The sequence below is a fragment of the Oreochromis aureus genome, linkage group 22, assembly GCF_013358895.1.
Source record: "Oreochromis aureus strain Israel breed Guangdong linkage group 22, ZZ_aureus, whole genome shotgun sequence".
In the NCBI taxonomy this organism is placed as follows: Eukaryota; Metazoa; Chordata; class Actinopteri; order Cichliformes; family Cichlidae; genus Oreochromis; species Oreochromis aureus.
Window position 1 is genome coordinate 21,002,100 of NC_052962.1, and position 7,015 is coordinate 21,009,114.

The following is a 7,015-nucleotide window of genomic DNA, read 5'->3' on the forward strand; positions in this document are numbered from 1 at the left end:
CTCTGCAAGTCAATGTTTGACATTTTGTCAAAGTGAAGGTGAAGTTTGTCCTGAAGATGGTGAGATGTGTCCGCTTGTCCTCTTTTTAACTACAATAAATTAAAAATGTAAGTCTTGGCAGTCTGTTTATTAGATGACAATCATCTGTCCCTGCAAGGAAAGAGGAAGTTATTACTGCATAATAGGCGCTGGAGTTTATGAGCAAATAAGTAGATTAGCTCTGTCAGATAAACAAATTACACTAAAGTGTTAGCCACAGAGTTCAGAAAAGCCACAGAATTAGTTTGCAATGGCGCAGTTATACTTGTATGAAATAAAAGTTATTTTTTGACAACAGCCAAATAGATTCACATTGCTTATATTCCCGATACGTGCTCGATTTATCAGTAAATCACTTATCAGTTATCTTGGAGATAACAGATGTGTTGTAAGTGTTGCTTGATAAAGAAATATTCCTTTTGAATTTTACGAGTTTTAAGATGCAGCATGAGATGACCTAAATATGGGAATAATACTGGGACCCTGAGACGGTCAAAGCCGGAATAGCCCCTCGGCTGAACAAGGATTTCTTTTTAAACAAAAATAAGTTCTTTTTTTAAATAAAATTTCTTTTCAGCTTTTCAAGCGCAGTAATTTTTTTCATTTCATCATATAACAGATCAACAGATGGAGACCTGTTATTTGTGAGCAAAAAGGAAAAAATTCTTTCAAAGATAAGAAAAAAGTGTTTCACATTAAAATACACTCCTGGATTTATTGTCTTTTTGTTGTTTAGATTTTTAAAATGAATTTCTTGTAGCTTTAGAGGAATTAATTGTTCAGTACTTTAATTACATATATATATTTATATATATATATACAAGTACATTATCATCTAAAAACATTTGTTCACTTGAAAAATCATGGCATCAACCTTCAGAGGTAAACTGTCTCACATTCACGGGGTTTTTTCCAAGTTCAGAAAAATACGTTCTGTGTAAGTGACTTCACACTAATCTATAAGCTGTAGCGTGTGGTCTGTGTTGGCAAACATTACAAAGCATCGCTATCAGTGTTATACGGGGTAAAATAAATATTTTCACATTTGTATTTAAACATTTTATATGCAAGTTTTCTTGATAGCCAGAACATTTTTTCACCACAGGGGACTTTAAAAAAACAAAACATCTGCCATCTTTTAAACTGTCCCCTTTACAAGCTGTGGGGCGAACACAACGTGTTTCTATGCTTTTTAAAACATTATTTTTTTTTTGGTAATATGTGTATTGCTACACGACATCTCTTCATTCTCCTCTTTCCATTGTTTGTCTGCCAACAACTGATTTCCAATGTTTCTATGTGTATCACTCGATCTAATATGTTATATCGGGGTAGATACTCATATTGGTAAATAGACTGTGTGAAGAATTAATGAAAGTGTTAGATATATATATAAAAAGTTATTTTACTTACATTATAATAAACTTGGGTTGGTTTTTTGTCGATTAAAATATGATTATTGAACGGTGATATTTATTTGCTACAACTTCTGTCGCCCTCTTGGCCTAAATCTGTCTTTAAAAATACACTTTTAATGTCAGTGAGACTTTTGATGGATACATAAACAATATCTAACAGCCACTTTGCCCAGAAAAAGCTTTTACTTTTTGATAAGAATGGTCCTTCTTGCTCAAAATGACACGATATCATTCATAATGGATTTGTTTGACAGATTTTCGTTCAATCAATCATTTAATTTCAATAAGTTTTTGGGGGAAAGACTTTTTGGCACAACACTGGAAAGTTGTCAAGTCGAAAACGAGGAAATGTTAGTTACCTTACCGGTAACTAACATTTAACGGTGTGACTGTAGCTTCGGTCTTTCTCCCTGAGCGGTGGTTTTACATGTGAACATAGCCGAAGCCACAGCACAGCCATCCTTTAACGTGTGTGAACGGGGATTTGTAATCGGTTGGCTTCTTGCTTGTACAATTCAGAGTTTAGCAGTGGAGTTAATTAGTTACATACCGGGTTACTTGCGTCTTAACGGGCGGTGTTTGTGTCACTATTTTGTGCTCACGTCGTTGTCTGACTGCACGAAAAATTAAATATGTATACGAGAAAAGCTCTAGTGTGAAATCGGCTGAATTAAAAATGACGTAGATGTGAGTAAGCAGGAGAGAAGCAAACATATGTAACGCGTTTCCCTGTTGTTGTGAGGACTTTACTTTTAAATAAAAGTTAGAAACACTGGCACAGTGCCAAGCTTACATTTATATCCCACCTTGCAACTGAAAAGGGTATAATAAAACACAAAGACTGTCTCTTTGATTACGGTAATAATCCAGTTTAGCTTGTTATAAAGTTTCTACCCGCAAGTTCATAAATATAAATAAAATTTACATAAATATATCTTACCCGATTGTCGAAAGGTGGCAGGTCTTCAGCAGGTTTTTGTAGCCTCTGTTGCATCGTACCAGACAACAGCAAGAATGTCCATGCAACACACTCTGAGTGCATGCAGCTCCACCCCATTCTGTTTTTCAGTTTGCATATTCAGAATCAGCTAAAAAGTTCGAAACACTAAGAAACTTCCCTTCCACGCAAAGTCACACTGCAGAAGCTCCACATATACCTAAATGGACATAAATGACCCTGATCCTAGGTGCTAATTTGGAGCAAGGAATATTCTTTAAGATGATAGGATAAACCATTGAGTCTTCACCAACTTGCACATATATGCAAGTGTATCATAGTAGATACACTTACACTTTAGTAGTATTTATAGTACTTACTTATTGAATAATTGTTATTTGACTGGTTTCAAAAGACATTGATTGTAAAGTAAAGAAGCAAGAACTGAGACATGCTTATAAACTTTAATTATTTTTTTCTTACACTGTCAATTAATTTGTAAATTGATTTATTAATTTTAGTACAAATACTTCTGAATAACAGATGTTATAAAACATAAAATCCACATTTAGATTTCTCGAGAAAAAAAGTGATGACATTTCAATTATTCAGGTCTTGCTTTACTACATTTTAGCATTTAGACATTTCTTACTTGCTATTCTTTTCTAAAGCAACAGTATACAGACCATATGGTAGTTCTTGATTTAGCTCTAAAGGCTACGATTTTCTTGTAAATTTCCCCCACAGAATCCTATAACACTGAATGATTAATCTTCCTCTAAGGATCTTTGCCAGGCGGCTACAGGTAACACTGTGTTTGACATATTGATTATGAACACAAGATTATGAACACAAAAGAATAACAGCACCAATTTGTATTCTTGTTTTTTCTTCTATTTATATCTGAGTCATTGCTTGGAGATTAGATTGAGCAGCCGAGATGACTCTTTGTTACAAATTGTTGATAGTGGAAGGAACATCAGCAGTGACCTACGAAATGAGATTAGGTGGGAAAAAGCGGAAGAGTGGGGAAATTGATTTATGCTGCTCTGTCTAAGCTGAGGCATCGCCATAAACTGGCTGAACAAAACAAGCAGCTCTCAGTGTTCCTGTTTTTACTGCCAGCAACAGGTTTTCAGGAACTGCGTGCTAATTCCAGCCTGTGTACTTTCCTCAGTGACCCGTCTTTATCTTAATAGTGCGACAATAGAAGAGGATTCTGAGCTGTGTGTGAACCTTGCAAACAATATTTTGAAAAAAACTCAAATAGCAGATTAGTTATTGTCCAGGGCTTGTCTATAATAATCTCCAAAGCTGTGCAGTTATTATGTTCTGTCTTCTTATTAAACTGCATTAAACACAAATGTTGAAAACACTGGGTTGTGGTTTCGTGAAAGATTATATGCTGTGCTATCATTTGAGTTTTAGCTGTTAGATGGACTTTGTTAACATTTACCAGAGGCAGGCTAAAACTTTCATCCTGTTTGCAGACATGGCACTAAGCTACGTTTAAGCAATCCCCTGAAATTTCCTGCTAATTTCCTGCAGATCTTGTATCATCGGAAGAATGTGAGTATTTCCGAATCTGAAAATATTTATCTAACTGAGTGTTTCAGGCGGGCCTCCAAAGCAGTAACTAAACATGGTAATAAATCACTCTTCCCAGTGTCAAACAAACAAAACAGATACCCAGATGTGATAAATACATTTAAATATAGTTCAATGGGATTTGCTTATTAATTCCCACAGTTTCCTCAGTGGTGCCATAAATCTAGGACTATTTAAGTGTATGGATCCCACCTACACCACAATGGTGTGTGCATCTCTGAGCGTGCCAGCTGAGTTGCGTCAGGGAGCACAGAGGTCTGTGGGCAGAGTGAGACAAAGCTTTGTCGCCACCCTGTGTGAAAATGAGAAAACAGCAGATAACCTGAGTCTAAACCTAAATGAGAGCGTGATTAAGTGAGCCCCCTAGTGTCAAATGCCTGAGCCAGCAACATGCAGCCTGACCACATTTACTCTGAGGTTTCAAAAGCCTGCAGATTTTGCAGATTATTACTTTTACTTGAGGTTGTTTTTCTATTTCTTTAGTATTTAATGAGATATGGTAATCCTACTGATGGCAATAAATGCAAAGTATACCAAGAAAAAAATCAAATTAAAAACTAAACTTGAGGTATTGTAGTGACCATAAAAAGTAGTTTTAGTGCTCAGATAGTAGGATAAAAAAAGGAATAAAAAGCACTATGTAAGGTAAGTGCGGTTTATTAACATGATCTTATGTTTGCAAATGATGCAATGGGCAGCTTGGAGATTCTTAGATAATTAAAATGAAATGCACACGGTATTCACGAAATTGTTGTTGTTCTACTGGGACCAGTGCATGTGACTAAAACCTACAAAACAGCCCCAAAATAAATGCTTGCAAAGTTGTGTTTCTGTTAAAACTGTTTGAAAAAGAGAAATCGATTCACCTTTATAGTAATGTTTGCAGTTGTATTTTGTGGTGACTATAACTCAGATAGTCTAGCCTATCACTGGGGAGCCTAGACTATGAGAAATGCCTCTGATATAGTGTGAACAAAGTTGTGGAAAGACACATTATAGCATAAAAAACATTTCAATCAAACTGAATATTTTACACCTTCCCATAGATAAAGTTTTCATTTTTCATGTCTGTCAGTCACTCATATGAGCCATCCATTAATAATCAATGCCTATGTTAACATATATAGATGTACATATACTGTATAGTAGATTTACACAATCTCAAATAAGTAGCAGTAGTAGTGCTTTAAGTAACTTGATGATAGGAAATAAAAACAGTCTTTTTGCACCCCCGAGTGGCCAAATGAAATAAGGTTAAGATGAAAACATCATGGGGTTACTGAAATATGTTCTCACTTTCAGTATGACAGATATGCTGCACAATATGGCCTCTGAAAATATGCTTCACTGCCATAGATCCCAATACAGCTGGAACTGACAAGGCAGAGAGTTAGTTTCTTAGGTCATCTATTTGAAGGATTTCAAAAGGTAACTCATTTTTGAAAATCTCTGACATTTGGCCCACATGCTATAAACAAGCTGCTGTGCTGTACAGTCAAGTCATGGTAAAAATTTAGCAGACTTTCACTTAACAGTATAAATAAACACATTACTGTTCAGCTTATGGATTTGTCACATTCTTCAAGCAGAATAAAGAAGAAAAACATGCAATAGTAAAGCTTTGCCACTTGGCCCCCAAAGTAGGACCTGCATCAACTGTCTGCCCCTGTTTTGTGAAGGGGTTCCTGTATCAGTCTACTTTTAAGGCCCTAATTACTTTAGTTTATAATGCCCTCATGTGGAGAGCTCTTCCAAATAAACTTATGTTCAATCAGATTACTACAATCTATAGAAGTGGAGTACTGTTTCGCACAGGAGGTCTGGTTACAGGACTTAATGGAAATTTTGTGGTAGTGGGGTTCACGTTCATAGATAGCCTAATGTGAGGGCAAGGGTGTGTCCAAAGACTACGGAGGAGCACTGGCTCTCCCTGGAATATTGACTCCTGGTGTCCCCCTGCTAGTGTCACAAGACCTCTTAATTAGTACTCTTAGTATGTTTACTCAAGTACTTCACTAAAGTACAGGTTCAAATTACTTTTATGTTGTGCTACTCTCTGCTTTCCCTCTCACATTTGCACAATAATTCTATAATTAGAAACAGATTGATGATTTCAGATTGATGCTGAAAAGCAAGTTTGTGCATTTGTTACTTCTAGCCTGGACTATTGTAATTCATTATTATCAGTTGATCCAGAGCGCTGCAGTGAGAATATTACCTGGGACTGACGAGAGACACCATATTTCTCCCATATTACCTTCTCATCATTTGCTCGCTGTTAAATTCAGACTTAAATTTAAGTTAAATTTAAAATCCACCTCAAATGCAGATGTCAAGCCCCTCTACTGCAGAACCAGCTCCCAGTTTGGGAGGCAGACACTCTATACTTTTTAGATTAGGCCTAAAACTTTCCCCTTTAAAGCTTATAGTTAAGGCTGGATCAGATGACTCTGAAACCTCCCTTAGTTATGCTACTTATACTGCCGGAGGGCGCTTTCCATGATTCACGGAGTGTTTCTCTCAGGTCTTTTCACTCTGTGAGTTTATACACCACTGCTGTATTTAATCAAACTCAAAAAGACTTTAATTGCGCTCTTTTAAAAATAGCTGCTAAAATCTGCAGTTGTTCACAGATGGCTCCTCCTCTCTGAGCCTGGTTCCTGTTAAAAGTGAGTTTTTCCTTCCCACAGTTGCCAACTGCTTGCTCATAGGGGTTCGTGTAATTGTTGGGGTTTCTTTCCGGTGTTGTAGGGTACAATACAAAGCACATTAAGGTGGCCATTGTTCTAAATTGGTGCTATGTGAATAAAATGTAATAGAACGACTGTATTTCGGATGCAAATATTAACATTTAAAATCTATACCGTTTATTTGAGGAAGTTTTTACTTTATACACTTTTAATATATTTTAAATCATATAACGTGTGCACTAATAAGCCATTAAAGTAGGATTTAAAGTTTTTTGCTTATATGAAAAGTCTAAATAATTCTTGCAAAACATCGCAAAACAATA